The sequence below is a fragment of the Macaca nemestrina genome, chromosome 11 (assembly GCF_043159975.1).
Source record: "Macaca nemestrina isolate mMacNem1 chromosome 11, mMacNem.hap1, whole genome shotgun sequence".
Classification (NCBI taxonomy): Eukaryota; Metazoa; Chordata; class Mammalia; order Primates; family Cercopithecidae; genus Macaca; species Macaca nemestrina.
In genome coordinates, this window is record NC_092135.1 from 99,944,207 (window position 1) to 99,962,298 (window position 18,092).

Here is an 18,092-nt window from a genome sequence, read left to right on the forward strand (position 1 = left end):
AGATTGATTTTATAACCATCCTGATTGGTGTTTGAGAGCAGCATGGCAACAAATCCCATCTTTGCCACGTGCTGGGGACTTAATGTAAAATCCTAAATGCTACTGAGATACACAATTTGACTCCTTCTCATATTATCATGCTCCAACACCCTTTTGATGGACTGTTTCTAATAAAGGACCGGGAAGAATACTTTGGAAGATCTGAATGGAACTTAGACAACAGCTCTCTCTGACAGATTTGGAAAAATGAGATCCAGAGAAGTTAATCACATCACTTAGTTGACCTATTGAGAAAATATCTGTGATTGGAGACAGAAACTTGGGCTGGAGTGCTAGTTCTGCCTCTTCCAAATCCCTGTAATCTTAATGAAGTTAGTTATAATCCTCAGTTTTCTCACTTGTAAAAGGGGACCATAAGCCCCATCTCAGAACTGATGCAAAGATAGTAGCATATACTAGAGCTTGTGGAAATGTTTTATAAAATGTAACAGGTTGTACAGATACAATGTATCATGAAAGACACTTCCCATGCCACTCATTTTTCCTTTCTCTATTGAAAAGATCACAGAAGCAATGGTGATGGACGTTGGGAATGTTTGTGCTGGCTTTACAAATGTTGGGTTCTCTTTTAATTAAGACCTGTCTTTTCTTCTGATGGGAGAGAGCCTGGCCTGCCTTAACAGCCTCCAGACCTGCATATGTTACTGCTGTCAGTGGAAGACAAAACCCAAAAGGAGAGAGAGGGAAAAAATAAATCTCTTGGTTTTGCAGCTAAATAGCCCAAAACGCAGCTAGCAAAGTTCCATGAAGGTTTGGCATTCACCAACACACAGTGGAAACAAAGCTGACCCTCCCCTGGCCATGCCCTCTGACCCCACCGCCAGGAAGACTTCCGCTCTCTCAGCCTGGGGAGCTGGCTTCAGGGTTTTCCTTGGGGGCTGTTTGCCTTTGGAGGTTGGGGAGGAAGTATTTTAGTACCAGCCGCCATTCCCAAATGGCAGGGAGAGTTTACTGATTAATATTCATGAGCAATGTTTTGTGCCTGCTGCAGTTTCTCATGCAAGGTGGGTTTTGAGGGAGGAATATATTACGGAAATTACCCTCCTGCCGCCACCTTTGGAAATACAGGACCCAAGCCCCAGATTGTAAATATTTAACACGGTGAACCTCCTTTCCTTCTGTCTCCCCCTGCCACCCCTTGCCCTCTCCCTGTATACATTAAACTCATTCTTTCCGTTTAACGAGGGCCACTGTGTTTCCCCCTGGCTCTGTTCAGTTGGAACCTTGGGTCTGTGTCCATAAAGTCACATAAAATGTCCATAAATCCCTTCAGCCACAGGACACAATTGATGGTAATTCTTTGCTGTTAAAGTTGTCACTGGCCACAGCCCCGGAGCTGGGAAATGTGTTCTATCTGCTCCTTCAGATCCAGCCCTGTGCAGTCAGTCAAGGGCCCCCAGTCCTTAGCCCCCAACCCCCAACCCCTGAAGATGAACCCAATAACAAACAGAAAACAGTAAGAATGCAGAGGTGATTGCCGTTGATTTGGGGTGGGAGGGGGTATTCCTTCTTGCCCACACTCAGCACCCCCATGGCTGGAATATCCTACCAGCGGGAATATTCTAATTGGCAGCAGGTGGAGACAGAAAGAGCAGGGAAACCAGGAAGTGGAGAGCACAGGTTTAGGACACATCTTTGACTGAAGTTTTATCTCATCAGTAAAATTAAAGAAAGGAGATTTGCCATCTCTACCATGTGGGAACATGGGGAGGATGGAAGGCAAGAGGGACTTTCGAGGAACTTTGTGCAACAGCTGCACAGCCTTGGCTTCCGAGGTCTTCATTTGATTGTAGTGGTTGTTGCCAACTACATGATAATAATAAAACAAGGGTAATGCAGATTCAGAGATGGAGGTGGACTGTACGGAACTCCTCCCATGAGCAGAGGGCCTTTGATGAGGCCCTTGGCTGGATCATCTCATTTAACTCCCACATTAGCCTTGTGGACTAGGTACTTATCCCCCTTCAGAGATGAGGAAACAGGCCCAGCAAGGCCAAGGAACTCACTCAAGGCCACATGACAAGGCAGTGGTGGAGCCAGGCCTTGAACCTGGCTTTCTTGTGTGACCTTGCACAAGCTATTTCAGATCTCTGAGTCTCAGTTTCCTTATCTGCAAAAAATAAAGGGGCTATGCAGGATGCAAGATCCCCCAAGCCGAGAATACTGGAGCACCATTCCTGACAATCTACCTGCGCCTGTAACAACAGGCCATAGTCCACATTCCACCAGGGGAGACCCTGAGCCAATGTCTGTAAGGTGGATGAACTGAAGGCTGGGTCAGTCCAGGCACAGGCATGCTCTGTGTAGGGCCCTCACTGGCTGCCTCTCCCAGGGCCGGCATCTCCTGTCGGTCACAGCAGAGACCCTGCCAGTGGGATCCATGTCCAGTGGCAGGAAAGCTTCTCAGGCAAGAGGCTACAGGCTACAGAGCAAGCCAGACGGACACGGCTTTTCCCAAACAAAGAAAATACTCTCCCTGGCACCCAGCCTCCCTGGCTCTGAGAGCAAACCAAGAAGAAAAGCCACCCTGTAGCCTGCTGACAGACAGCACGGTGGCAGCCTGCCAGCCCTGTGCCCACATCGCTCAATCAGCCCATTCTCCTTGCATCCTCCCTGGGGCGCTGCTCTGGTCCTCTCATGAGGCCTCACAGAAAGGAAGTTGGGCAGGAGCAGATTGAGGCAGCCTTGCTCTCAGTCGAAACTCTCCAAAAGGCAGTTTAAAAGGCTTGACTCTGTGGGAGTTGCTGGGGATGCTCCAAAACCGGAATGGCTTCAGAGCCTCCAAAAAGATTTCCTGTCTCACCTTCACCCCCGCTGCCTGCCCTTCCCAGAATATGAACTGCACATATTCCAGAAAGGCCATGCTGACAAGTGCGATTACCTTCCGAGCTATTGTAGCGTACCAGTGGGGAGAGTCCTGTTGAGATTAGAGGAAAGGAACCTGACCTCCAGCTGACTCTCCTGCCATAAGCTTTGGGGCAGGCCTCAGCAACTCTTAGCATCAGTTTCCCTCAGGGTGAAAATGAGGCCCAATCCGATTTGTGACCAGCTTGACTGTGGGAGTAGCTCAGAGACTTCAACACATACAACCAGGTACAACATGACACGGGGCCGCACAGACCTGGCTTTGTACTGGGAAAAAATGTTTCTGTTTATCTACTCTTGTCTGATGCTGATCTCATGACCTATGAGCACCTGCTCTGAGTTCCTGAGACTCAGAACAGGGACAGCCTCAGCCACCATTTTACCTGGCCTGATCCAAAGTAGAAAAATTGCCTTTCTTTTTTAACCTCCAGAGAACCTGTTTCCTGCAACAGCTGGTACATGAACTGCATGTGTAAGATACTGAGCCCTGTGGGCCCCCTGGGACCCTATTGATGAAAGTGCCAGGGCAATGCTGAGTCTTCACCCACAACCCGAGTGACTGTAGAGTCAGGGCTTGTCCCTGAATCCCCTGCTTCCTTGTATGTGATATAGAATCTTCTCTCTAAAGACAAAGAATAAAACAGAGGTGCTAGCATGTTTCCTCAGCTTCCTCCCAATCATTTCTGCTTGCTTCTAGGCAACCCCTATTTCCTTTATTAACTAATGGCAGGAAAAATTTATTACCAGCTGGAATCCAAGGACTTAAAGGCACCGTTGACCTGAAAAAGCATTTCTGGGGATATGAGGACAGCTGGAGTCTGAGAAGTGGCACCGACATAGATGACCTTAAGTGAGTCATATAAGTGTCTCTGCTTCATTTTCTCCACCTGCGAGAAGGAATGGCACCACCTTAGCTCTTCTGAGTGATAGAGGAGCACGTGAAATACCAGCACACACACGTGGGCAATCAACAGAAGACCCTATTGGGGGTTTTCAGGGATATTTTACAGCTGTTTTCATTTGAAAACTGACAATGAGGATATTATGGTTAGTGCCCACTTCAAATGGATTTGGTAGCCAGGCACAGTGGCTCACGCCTGCAGTCCCAGCACTTTGGGAGGCCAAGGCAGGTGGATCCCTTGAGTACAGGAGTTTGAGACCAGCCTGGCCAACATGGTAAAACCCTGTCTCCACTAAAAATACAGAAATTAGCCAGGCATGGTCACATGCACCTGTAATCCCAGCTACTCAGGAGGCTGAGGCACGAGAATTGCTTGAACCTGGGACCCAGAGGCTGCAGTGAGCCAAGACCACAGCACAGCACTCCAGCCTGGGCAACAGAGCGAGACTCCATCTCAAAAAAAAAAAAGAAAGAAAAAATTAGCCCGGTATGTTGGTACATGCATGTAATCCCAGCTTCTTGGAAGACTGAGGTGGGAGATTGCTTTGAGCCCAGGAGGTAGAGGTTGCAGTGAGCCAAGATTGCACCACTGCACTCCAGCCTGGGCAACACAGTGAGATCCTGTCTCAAACAACAATAATAATAATAATAATAAATGGAGTTGGTAAAAGTAAGTCAGGTAATTTTCCTGAACCAGGCACCATTTATGAGGCCCAGAATGCTTCACAGACCAAACTACCCCGCCATGAAACCGTCACTCCCCACTCCCTCTCCATGCAATCACACTTCCCCTCCACCGTGACTGTGTGGTCTTCAGACACAGCAGCTGGCTTTGAGTGGTTTTCCAGATCAGTGATGGCTCTGTGCAAATCCATTCATCTCTCCTTAAGTGGTCTCCTTGGAGGCCACAGTCATGTTTGGTCAGGGGAGGCTGGTTGGGGTAAAAGCCACAGATCCAGGGTTGTGGTAAAAACAAAGCTGACAGGCTCACGTAGGGCAGGAACCTGTGACTTCAGGCACAGCTGGTCTGTAATCAACAGGGCTGAGCAGCCTTTCCCCCGGGTTAGGACTAATAGGTCCCAAGACATACTTAACCACCACTTAGGCTATTAGATAATGCCCATTGCCCACCGGCATCTGAGACTACAGCTCTTTTAAATGTTTTCATGTTTCTGTTTTGTGGTCAAATACTCTACCACTGAGCTATAACCCCTGTGTTTCTATTTTGTTTACAGATTTTAACATGTCTCTTTTGTTTTATTTTATTTTATTTTATTTTATTTTATTTTATTTTACTTTACTGAGATGGAGTCTCACTCTGTTGCCCAGGCTGGAGTATAGAGGCGTGATTTGGGCTCACTGCAACCTCCACTTCCCAGTTGCAAGCGATTCTCCTGCCTCAGCCTCTCCAGTAGCTGGGATTGCAGGTGCGCGCCACATGCTCAGCTAATTTTTTGTATTTTTAGTGGAGACGAGGTTGAGGTTTCACCATGTTGGCCAGGCTGGTCTCAAACTCCTGACCTCAGGTGATCCACCCGCCTCTGCCTCCCAAAGTCCTGGGATTACAGGTGTGAGCCACCACACCCAGCCACATCTCTCTTTATAAATGTGTTTTCAGAGAGTTTTTTCTTTTACAACCCAAAATTATTTTCTTATTTCATTACTAACCTAATGCCAATGCTCAGCATATAGGTTTTAAATATTTATTTTAAAATACTAGCCTGGACAATATAACGAGACCTCATTTCTACAAAAAAATTAAAAATTAGCTGGGCACATTGGCACATACCTGTAGTCCCAGCTACCTGGGAGACTAAGGCAAGAGAATCACTTGAGGCAGAGGTTGCAGTAAGCTGAGATCATGTCACTGCACTCCAGCCTGGGCAACAGAGCAAGACCCTGTCTCAATCAATCAATCAATCAATAAGATACTTATTTTTCTTTCTTTTTTAAAAAAATACTTATTTTTCAAATAAATTCATTCATTCATCATATGCTGTGCATCTATTATGTGTCAGACGTTATTCTAAGCTTTGGAAGACATTGTATTGAATTAACACAAACAACAATTCCTGACATCAAGGAACAGTAAACAAATAAATACATGATGTCAGGTAAGACTACATGCTAAATAAGACAAAGCTAATTAGAGTGGAATGCTGGCTACTGTTTCAGATAGTCATGAGGGACACTGCCAACAACTGAGGGGAGACCTGAATGATGTGGGTGGGGAATTGCAAATATGTCTGACAAAGAGCAGTCCAGATGGAGGGAACAGCAAAGGCAGTGATCCTGGGTTAGGCAGATGCTGGGCATTTCTGGGAACAGCATGGAGTCCAGCAGCTGGAGCACAGTGGGAGGAGATGATGCTAGAGAGGCTGCCAGGGGCCAGCACAGGCTGGGCCTTGAAAGTCAAGGTAAGGCCATGGGGTTTATACTGAGTACAGTGGGAAACCATAAGAGGATATTGAGCAGGGATGTGATATATGCCTACACTGTGGAGGATAAACTGGAAGGGGCCAAAAATGGAAGACAGGAACATACGACAGAGTTCAGGTGAGAGAGAGTCGAGCTTTGAGCCAAGGTAGAAGCAATGGAGGGTAAGAAGCAGATGCATATGGGATGTCCTTTTTAAGGCAGAACCAAGAGGATTTGCCAATAGATAAGAATGAGTGAATCAAAACTACTTTGTAAAGATCTCTCAAGTCAATTAGGCTTCTTTGAGCCAAGAGAATTTTCTGTGGGGTGTTTTGTTGTATTTTGTTTTTGAGACAGAGTCTTGCTCTGTTGCGCAGGCTGGAGTGCAGTGGCACGATCTCAGCTCATCACAACCTCCACCTCTCTGGTTCAAGCGATTCTCCTGCCTCAGCCTCCGGAGAAGCTGGGATTACAGGCCTGTGTCACCACGCCCAACTAATTTTTGTATTTTTTAGTACGGACAGGGTTTCACCATGTGTTGGCCAGGCTCGTCTCAAACTCCTGACCTCAAGTGATCCGCCCACCTCGGCCTGCCAAAGTGCTGGGATTACAGGCATGAGCCACCGCACTCAGCTGGCTTTTTTATTTATATATTCACTTTTCTTAATTGTGTTCATTTCATCCATCGTGGGCTATTGGAAGTATTATGATAATCAGCAGAACTTAGTTATACACTCAAATCAAACTGTCCTTGACCATGTTTCTCAAATGCCAAGCCCAGGAGGTTTGGACCATGTGAATTCATCTATTAGAAATTCTATTACTGAGCCAGCACAGTGGCATGCACTTGTACTCCCAGTTACTTGGGAGGCTGAGGCAGGAGGATCACCTGAGGCCAGGAGTTTGAGGCTGCAGCACACTATGACTGCACCTGTGAATAGCCACCACACTCCAGCCTGGGCAACATAGAGAGACCCTGTCTCTAAGAGAAAAAAATCCTATTACTGATTTGTATATTCTGTATGCTACTTTGACACAAGTAGGCCCAGAAATATTTAACTTGTCTGAGAAATATTTTGCTAAGCTTGAAGACAACAATGAAAAATATCAATCATAGGGTAAAGGTTGTATGATTTCTTTCTAGCAAAAAATATGGGGAAACATTTGTGTTTAAAAAAAAAAATTTTTAGCAGGCCGGGCATGGTGGCTCATGCCTGTAATCCCAGCACATTGGAAGGCCAAGGCGGCCGGATCACGAGGTCAAGAGATCGAGACCATCCTGGCTAACACGGCGAAACCTTGTCTCTGCTAAAAATACAAAAAATTAGCCAGGCGTGGTGGTGGGCACCTGTAGTCCCAGCTACTTGAGAGGCTGAGGCAGGAGAATGGCGTGAACCTGGGAGGTGGAGCTTGCAGTGAGCCGAGATTGTGCCACTGCACTCCAGCCTAGGCTACAGAGCGAGAGTCTGTCTCAAAAAAAAAAAAAAAAAAATTGAGCTGGGCTTGGTGGCTCATGCCTGTAATCCCAGCACTTAGGCAGGCCAAAATGGGCAGATCACTTGAGGTCAGGAGTTTGAGACCAGCCTGGCCAACATGCTGAAACTCCATCTCCACAAAAAATACAAAAATTAGCCAGGCATGGTGGCGCATGCCTGTAATGATAATTCCAGCCACTCAGGAGGCTGAGGCAGGAGAATTGCTTGAACCCGGGAGGCAGAGGTTGCAGTGAGACAAGATCACACCACTGCACTCCAGCCTGGGTGACAGAGAGACATTCGGTCTCCAAAAAAAAAAAAAAAAAAAAAAAAAAAACTTAAAATTCTAAACACATGAAAGAAAAAATCTATAAAGTCTCAGAATCTAGGCAAAACAAACAAAAACAAAACAAAACAAAAAAACTTCACAACTCCATTACTGATGTCATCATGAATTATCTTTTTTGTCATCTCCACCCACAGTGTAATGACAGATAAATCACATGCCTGAAGTCATGCTCCAGGCTGAGGCCTAGACCGACTTTTTCTCTTTTTCCTCAATCAGACACCACTGAGGCAAGATGAATCTACAGGAAACTTAGTGAGGGCAGAAATCATGTATGGGGAGTAGAAATATTCTATTTGTCGGTTTTAATACAACATGCTTCTTCTTGCACCTTATAGGAGGTGTGCTTGGATCTGAATTTCAGGGATTATAAAGGATCAGATTTTCCCTGCCTAAAATCAAAGAACAACAGAAGTACAAGAATGTTGAGCCTATTTGGTCCAGATTTAAGATATTTAACAAGTGGCGTGTCAGACCAGAAGGCAGCTGGAGCTCGGGGCTGGTACATACTGGTGCGATGTGAGCCTTGATCTCGTCCAGCTCCCTACTGCCCAGACGAGGAGTTGGACACTCAGATAGGTGTCATAACTTGACCATGATCACATGGCTAGCTAGTAGATGAGTTTGTCTGAAACCCTTATTCCTGGTTCACTGCTTTTTTTCCCACCACAATATCCTGCTCCTTATTCAATATTAAACATCAAATATAAATACCAAATAATGAATTACCATGGTCCCAAAACAGCTTTGACTCATGTACTAAAAAATGGCAGGAGTAAGGTGACTTCAGGTACAGCTTTAGAAGACCAGTTTCACTCTTCCTGTATCTTGGATCCGCTTCTGTGGGATTGGCTTCCTTCTCAGATGGTCTTTTTCCCCATGGTGACAAGGTGGCTGCTAGAACCTCTAGACCTGACATCCCTTCAGGTTAAGTCCAGCAGGAGAAAGTGCTCTTCTTCTCTCTCTCTCTCTAGTCCCCGCAAAAGCCTCATTGTGTCTCATTGGCTCTGACTGGGTCATATGACATTGCTAACCAATCATTGTAGCCTGGGGAATGAATGGACTGATTGGTCGAGGATTACATCCCATGCTGTCTCCCCACCACCTCCGAAGGTGGGTTGAAAGTAAAGGAGAGGTGGTTTCTCTAAAGGAAGCCTGGGAACTATAACCTGGGTAAATAGATGAATGGATACTGGAGAACGTAAAGCAACAAATGTTACAAATCACTGTCACAAATGATGTAACGTAAGAGGATGGGCTGCAGAGAAAACCTCTAGGAAACTCCTTAAGGACCGAATATAGCAGATGAGAGGTGAAAGCAGGAAGACCCATTAGAGTCTGTTTTCTCTATAATGTGGCCAGAGGCATTCACAAACCCTAAGTCCAATGGGAAAACTGGCTCCAGAGTATTACAAACAAAGAATGCAGGAGTCAAAAAAAAAAAAAGAGAGAGACAGACAGACAGAGCTGGCCGGGCACCGTGGCTCACACCTATAATCCCAACACTTTGGGAGGCTGAGGTAGGCGGATTGCTTGAGGTCAGGAGTTTGAGACCAGCCTGGCCAACATGGTGAAACTCTGTCTCTACTAAAAATATAAAAATTAGCCAGGCATGGTGGTGGGTGCCTATAATCCCAGCTACTTGGGAGGCTGAGACACAAGAATCTCTTGAACTCAGGAGGTGGAGGTTGCAGTGAACCAAGATCATGCCACTACATGCCAGCCTGGGCAACAGAGTGAGACTTCATCTCAAAAAAAAAAAAAAAAAAGAAACAAAAAAAGAGAAAGAGAGAAATAGCAATCAGGTTAGGGGTATGGGTAAGACTTACGTAGTTGCTGGGTTTTAAAACAAATTTTGAAAAACAAGAGAAGCAGATGAATGCGTAGAAGAGTGCTATTGTCTGAATGTCTCTCCCAAATTCCTGTGTTGAAATCCCTACCCCTAAGGTGATGGTATTAGGAGGTGGAACCTTTAGAAGGTGACTAGGTCATGAGAGCCCCACCCTTAGGAAAAGGATTAGTGCCTTAATAAAAGAGGCCCAAGAGAGACACCTCACCCCCATTATGTGAGGACACAGCAGGAAGGTGCTGTTCAAGAGTTAGAAAGTAGGCCCTCACCAGACACCAAATCACCCTTGATCTTGGAGTTCCCAGCCTCCAGAACTGTGAGAACTGCATAACATAGCTTATGCTGTTGTTCATAAGCTACACGGTTTATGATATTTTGTTATAGCAGTCTGAGTGGACTAAAACAAGGAGAGAACTATTTCAAGTGGGCATGAAAACCTGATGCTGGCAACAATCATATGTGTGAGAGATGGACAGTCTTCACTCACTTACTCATTCCTTCCCTCCCTCACTTAGTCAATGAATATCAATTGAATTGTCAGTCCTGGGTCTATGACAGTGGATAAGATACAGTCCTTCCACCAGAGAGCTTGAGGCTAGTGGTGTCTGCAACAAGGAGGCTGAAGACTTGTTACAACAGGGCGAGTACAGAGCGCAGTGCTGGGGGCCACCTATCTGAGAATCGAGAGGAGAGGAGAAAGCGAAACTCTGCTGAGAGCAGGATGAGCCAGGCTGATCTAGGAAAAGTGGGAGAGAGGCGAGTTCTGGATGAGGGAGGAATATGTGCAAACGCTCAAGTAGTGGGAGAAGAGCAGGCCAAATTGGTTGAAGTCTTGAAGGCAGCTGGGAGAATTTAGATTTGATGAAACCACTGCAGGCCCTACTCAGGGTTGGACTTCATGAAAATGGCATAGAAGCAAAACTGCTTCACCAGGGAAGGGCAGGATAGTCTATAGTCATTAGGACAGTTCCTTGTAACTAGGATGTGGGAATTCTCACCTCAGGATATGAAGCCCAAATGGAATGAACCTTGAGGTAGAAAAACAGACAGTTCAGCAGTACATTCAAGAGATGTCAGCAGTCAGAAGGAAGCGGAGAGGAGGGAGTGAAAATGAGAGCTGAAGTGAGTACAGGGCCATGGAAAGCAATGACAGAAGGTTATTTTAACAGAAGAGGCAATAACAGAAGCCAGAATGCTCTGGGGGAAAAATCCAGGAAGCTGGATAATACCAAGTGTTGGCAGGGTTAGGGGGACATAGGCACCCTTGTACATGCTGATGGGAGTGTGGGCTGTTGCAGCAGCTCTGGGGAGCAATTTGGCACATTTAGTAAAATTAAGTACAGGCAGAATTTATAATACAGTAACTCCATTCTGTATAGATCCCAACTACATTTTCTTTCTTTCTTTCTTTTCTTTCTTTCTCTCTCTCTCTCTCTCTCTCTTTCTCTTTCTTTCTCACTTGGTTGCCAGGCTGGAGTGCAGTGGCACGATCTCAACTCCCTGCAACTTCCACCTCCCGGGTTCAAGCGATTCTCCTGCCTCAGCTTCCCGAGTAGCTGGGATTACAGGCATGCACCACCACACCGGGCTAATTTTTTTGTATTTTTAGTAGAGACAGGATTTCACCATGTTAGCCAGAATGGTCTTGATCTCCTCACCTCATGATCCACCTGCCTTGGCCTCCCAAAGTGCTAGGATTACAAGCATGAGCCACCATGCCGAGCTGATCCCAACTACATTTTCTAACCTACAATAATGCAGATTGCATGAGGAATTGGGAGGAATCGGAGCATCCATCTCCGGGTGGGTGAATAAGTAATCGTGGTAAACACAAATGATGGAATATGACACAGCAGTTAGAAGCAACAAATTAAACGCACTCATAGCAGCTTGCAAGAATCTTTAAAATTTGGTGCTAAAGCAAAAAAAAAAAAAAGCAGAAGATAAAATGAGATATGTAGTAATACTATATATGTGAATTAAAAATACAGCATCCTGCCCAAACTCTCCTTCTCCCTCCAGTACTCTTGATCCCCTTTTCTGGATTATTCTTTCCGACAGCACTTACCAACTTCTAACATACTGATAATTTTTTGTCTTTTTATGTGTATAGATGATTGTGTTGCATCCTCTGTTAGAATACATATTCCAGGAATCCTTGTCAGTTTTGTTCACTAATGTATCCCCGAATGCCTGGCACAAAGCAGGTACTCAACAAATACTTGTTGAATGAATTGATGACCAAAACAGCAATACACATTTTGCAAGACCACACACAAACCAAAAGATCTACTCTCAGGACATGAGAATAGTTGCCTAAGGAATTGAGAAAAGGGAGTGGGGCATGAGGAATAAAATAAAATGAATAAATAAATCATAAGAAAAAAACAAAAGGGGTGTTAGAGGGAAAAAGTCAAAATGCAAAGAGGGGAGGTTGCCAAGCAGGGAAGGGAGCAGGTGGGCCACCCCCAAGAGCTCAGGTGGGCCAGGAGAAGGGATGAGATGGAGCCTGGAGGGGCCTTGCTGTGCAGGACATCCTGGTCTTCACCATGTCAGTGGCTTCTTAGTCCCATTCTCTCCGGTTTCCCAGCAGCTGACCTGGGTCTACAATCAACCATGCCTGACTTTTCCAAGACACCAGGCCTTGAAAACATAAGCCCGATGACTCTATCAGTCTATGTTCTAGGAGTCCAGAGGTTGAAGGATTCCAGGTGAACAGGCCTCCCCAAACCCATCTTAGGAAACACGTTAGTTGCAGGAGGTTGCCCCCAGGGACCATGCAAGCCCCAGAGCAGTTTGGCCAATTTTTAGATTTGGAATTCCCAACTAGTTCACATGCATTAGCAGGTTCAAGACAAAGCATAGACTATATTCATGCTAAAAGGCATCTTACAAGTCATCGGTTTCCCATCAGTAGCATGAGAAATACCCGGATCTCCATGGAGATCTCAAGCCTGATCTCCACGGAGATTCAGATTCAAAAGACCTTAAGGGCCCCAGGAATTTGTTTTGTTTTCCTTTTTAACTCCCCAGGTAATTATGGCCCAACCTGGACCAGACCCTTCCTCCCCGCCAACTCCCCCACAACTGGGCAATTGGAATATCAGTCCATCCCTAAAAGCCAACCAGGCTCTCCTGAGGGAGGCAGGAAATCCCTGCTCCCTCCATCCCCCACCGGGAATGCTGCAGGGGGCTTGAGGAGGCGACACAGTGGGGAGCTCTGGGTGCAGGTGGGCAGACAATGGGCCAACACACCCCCTCAGCCCCGCTCCAGTATCAGCATTCCAGGCCCACCCACCTGGGCCCTTGGTCACCGGGAGACCTCACGCGTACACACAGGCTCTAACCTGCCCTGAGCCCAGATCCAGCGTTTCCCAAGCAGTTCTCTCAGCCTGCTGTGAACAAAGGCGATTGTTCTCCCAGGAATGGAGAGAGATGTCTGTCGTCTTTTCTCTCCTTCTCTTCCCATTCCTCCTGTCTCTGCTCCCGCCTTGAAACCCTGGGAGAGAAGGTATTCTAAATATGACTGATCTTGGCTACTTTTTCCTCTCCAACTTGAAAGTCACACGCTCTTGTCTGTGGTTATTTGGGCATGAATCCCTTCTCCCAAGTGGACACCCGCAAGCAGTCAGAGGCACATTTTTCCACCTTGGAAGCTGAGGTGCAGAGAAAGGGAGGGATTTTTTTTTTAATACACATTTGGAGTTGTTGAACCTTCCTGTGGGAATCCTCCTATTATTTAAAGGATGGATCGTGTCTGTCCCTGCCCCTACCTAATGAAGCAGTAAATCATAACAAGAGAATCTGGCTAAACAAGTTTCCAATTCAAACGTTATCTTGTGGACAAAGAACTCTTTGAATATGGTTGCTGTGTTTGGCTTCTTGTGATGGAGTGGAAAGTTATGTTTTCACTGTTGCTGAATTCTTCTCTCCCTTCAGCGTCCGACGGCCATTCACAGAGAAGGGAGTGTTGAACCGAAAGGGGACTGGGGAGACTGCGTGGCAAGAGAGCAGTGGCCAAGTCATTTCCGGCTAATTAACACATGGATATTGATCATATTTCCTCTGGGAAGCTGCCACAGATAAGGTGGTCCATCCCCCTTGGTCACCACATCATCAATAAGCAGACAGCCCCTTTCTAGAAGAGCCCATAATCCAAACATGCTTTGGGTAGGTGATTGATAGAAAGCTACCATTTTTAAAAGATTCCAAGTCTAAGCAGAGTGTGTCTGGTGACTGGCAAAATTAAATTACCCTCTGCTGGAGGAACTTCCCCTTCTAGTGAAAACAAAGTTATAGTTACAGATAAAATCGAAACTTGGGCATAAATTTTAGAGGCTTCTAAGAGCAAGCACATGTGATTGTTAAATTTATGAGCTTAATTTTATTATATGTTTGTCCCACTTTGATATATTTCTTAAGTGAGAAAGTACTCCCCCCAAAATTTGGTAGAATTTAAAGCGTCAAAAGTCCAATAGCCTCTTGTTCAAAGCACCCAGAGGCCCAAGTTTTACTTAATTCTTTTCTCTGGGCTGTTCTGGGAAATATCTCCCTAGAAACATGATAACCAGGCTGCCCAGGAAAGAAAGAAAAAGTAGGAACTCTTCCTGGGCTATGATGGCCTCTCTTTCTCTGGGAAAGATTACATGTAACACCCTGCCTCTGTGGACATGTCTCATCAGACATCCTCACTTTTTCTTGCTTATAGAAACAAGGCAACTGTAGTAAAACTGGAAGCAGGCTGTGGTGAGACAGTTTTCACAGCAGCCAACAAGAGAGCCGTTCCAAGTTCCAATCGTTTTATTTATTCAACAGATTTTTTTTCTTTTTTTTTAGACAGGGTCTCGCTCTGTCACCCAGGCTGGAGTACACTGGTGCAATCTCAGCTCACTGCAACCTCGAACTCCCTGGTTCAAGCGATCCTTCCACCTCAGCCTCCCGAGTAGCTGGGACCACAGGCATATGCTACCAGGCCAGACTAATTGTGTTCTATTTTTTGTAGAGATGGGGTTTTGCCATGTTGCCCAGACTGGTCTTAAACTCCTGAGCTCAAGCATTCTGTCCACCTCAGCCTTCCCAAAGTCCTGGGATTACAGGCATGAGCCACCGGACCAGGTCTTGACAGATCTTCACTATGTTTGTGCTCCAGGTCAGCACAGTTCTAGGCTCTAAGAATAATATAGGCATCTTCAAGGACATTCCTGTTTGTACAGTACATTTTCATTTACAGGGTGCTTTCACTCACAATAACTCAGATAGATGCCTAGCAAGAAAGAAAATGGTCTCTGGATTTAAAACACTCAGAGAAGCTGGGCATGTTGGCTCATGCCCGTAATCCCAGCACCTTGGGAGGCCGAAATGGATGGATCGCTTGAGGCCAGGAGTTCGAGACCAGACTGGCCAACATGGTGAAACCCTGTTTCTACTAAAAATACAAAAATTAACTGGGTGTGGTGGCTCGCGCCTGTAATCCCAACTACTCAGAAGACTGAGGCACAAAAATTGCTTGAACCCCGGAGGTGGAAGTTGCAGTGAGCCGAGATTGCACTGTACACCAGTCTGGGCAACAGAGCGAGAATAATAATAATAATAATAATAATAATAATAATAATACACTCAGAGGCTGGCAAGGGAGGTTGGATTGCAGAGAAGAAACCTCCAGAGAATGGGAGAAGCTCTTGCTTAATCCAGGGCTACCCTCTGAGAGACATATTAAAAGTGCTGGCTGGGCGGGGTGGCTCATGCCTGTAATTCCAGCACTTTGGGAGGTCGAGGTAGGCGGATCACTTGAGGTCGGGAGTTCTAGACCAGCCTGACCAACATGGCGAAACCCCATCTCTACTAAAAATACCAAAAAAAAAAAAAAATTAGCCACGTGTAGTGGCAGGAGCCTGTAATACCAGCTGCTCGGGAAGCTGAGGCAGGAGAATCACTTGAACACGGGAGGCGGAGGTTGCAGTGAACCGAGATCGCGCCACTGCACTCCAGCTTGGGTGACAAGAGCAAAACTCTGTCTCAAAAAAAAAAAAAAATTGCTGCAACCCAGAGAAGAGAGATCAGTAAAGCCTGGGCCTCCAGGTGCTTCCAACCAGAAAGTCTAGAATTTCCAATTCTGTGGGCTTGGTTTAAGTGTTCAGCTGGAATGATGTCTTCCTCTGAGACCCAAACCTCAACAATAACACCCCTCTCTTTCCTTTGAAGCCAGTTTCAAACTCTTCCCTAACAGAGAAACTTTATCTCCTACATCCTCTGTACTCTTTGATTCCATCCATGGACACGGGGCCGGCGAGTCCAGCTGGACCCTGCTGCAGCCCGTTCTGAACCCATGTCATCGACAAAGGTTTATGTTTGGGGAAAAATTGCTTTGATTTTGCTTGTGATTAATGCGCTAAGATGTTACATTAGGGAAGGCGGCCCTCCTACCCCTGTCTGTGGGCCCCACTAGGCTGGGTGGGTTCTCGGGAACGCAGCTGACTGCATGTGAACACGCACGTTCCCAGTGTTTGGCAGGGCTGCAGGACTGCAAGGCGCTGGCTCTTCCATCACACTGTCATCGCGTAGCAGGAAACACCCTGGGCAGCCCAGCTGCAGTGCTGCTGGCTGCAGAGAGCTGACCACGGTGGGGAATGGCACCAGGCCAATCCCTCCTGTCCTCCACAGCCCCCCTGTAATGTCTGTGGTAGGCTCTTTATGGCCATGCAACCACTGACCCATCACTGGGCTGGATAGGACCCTCAGTCTCCATGCTGAGCAGTATTGCGAGGACTTCAGTGCATCCTGAGTTGTCATCGTCACTATTTACCATTACCACCATTATCAAAGCCATTTACCTGCCCCTTGACATGCTCCAGGATAGTCTACCTGGGCCCCCTTTCAACCAGTGTGCCATTCCTGAAACCCCTCCTATACAGACATTGAGGCACCCTGACTGTTGATATGACAGCCGTTTTAAAATTCAGTTCCATTCAGAACAAATATAACTAGCCTCCATTATCTTCATTCACTTTACATTTATTGATTTCCTCTGTGCCTGACACTGGGATTAAACAGTGAATGCACCTGGCTTTCAGCACTTAGTGAAGCAGTGGCATGGACAGTGCAGTCATTTATTCTCCAGTCCTCCTGAAAAATTCCCAGATGCCCTCTCCCCGCTTCTTTGGCTCTCCCAAGAAATAGCCATATCGGTTGGCTAGAGCATTAGCAAGGAGAGTATAAAAGAGTGTGGGTAAATCACACAGCTGTTCAAATTGCAGCTCTACTACTCACGTATTATGAGACATTAAACTACTTAATACCTCTGAGCTCAGTTTCCTCATTTGTAAAATGGCAATAATGAACTCTTCATTAAAGGAGCATTGTGAAGATTAACAAACTAAGAACACGTGCAAATTGCCAATGTTGGTGTCTGACACATAGTAGCAGACCCTCTTAAATGGTAGGTACTATTGTTGTGGTGGTTCTATACTATTATTACTATCACCATGACTACAGTTGTTATTAACATCTTTGTCCTTTGGCTGGGAGGATAGCCATCAGGTGACAAGTACCTTGGAAAAACCCTTGGCAGATATCTCTCCTAGGAAGTAGCTTATCTAAGTTTCAGGTGGGCGCAGAGCACATTGTACCAATTCCAATTTTTCATTGGAGGTGGCAAAACCTTTGACAAAAGCAAACATTTACATCTTTCTGGAGGAAAAATATAATTGAGAGGTTTTTTTTTAACTTATATATGATCTCCAGTTAATTGTTTCATCCCTAGGGATCAGTATTCTTAAAAACAAAACCAAACAAAAGCCCCTGGGTTGGAATCCCACTCTGACTTACCAGAGGGAGGGAAGTGCCACCAACAATTCTTTTTCCTTACTTTTTCTTTTAAAGGGTTTGGCACATCATGATTTTTTTTAAATAATCATCATCATCTAAAAATGCTTTATATGTGAATAATTATTGTTTGTTTTTCTTTTTCTTTTTTTTTTTTTTTTTTGTTTGGGGGAGTTGGAGGATTACAAGGGAGAATTACAACTTGACATCTCTCTCTCTCTCTCTCTCTCTCTCTGTCTCTCTCTCTCTCTCTTTTGAGACTGGTTCTCTTTCTGTCATTCAGGTTAGGGTATAATCACAGCTCACTGCAATCTCTACCTTCCGAGCTCAAGTGATCCGCCCACCTCAGCTGCCTAA

General features: G+C 45.8%; 1 long non-coding RNA gene across 1 annotated transcript; it reads right to left on the reverse strand.

The window, feature by feature from the left end:
- Positions 1–1,525: 1,525 nt before the first annotated feature.
- LOC105468086 (uncharacterized) lies at positions 1,526–17,868 on the reverse strand. The gene is made up of 3 exons (XR_979281.2): positions 17,210–17,868; positions 13,262–13,413; positions 1,526–3,812 (listed from the first exon to the last, which is right to left on the reverse strand). It is a non-coding gene; the product is annotated as an uncharacterized lncRNA (long non-coding RNA).
- Positions 17,869–18,092: the final 224 nt, after the last annotated feature.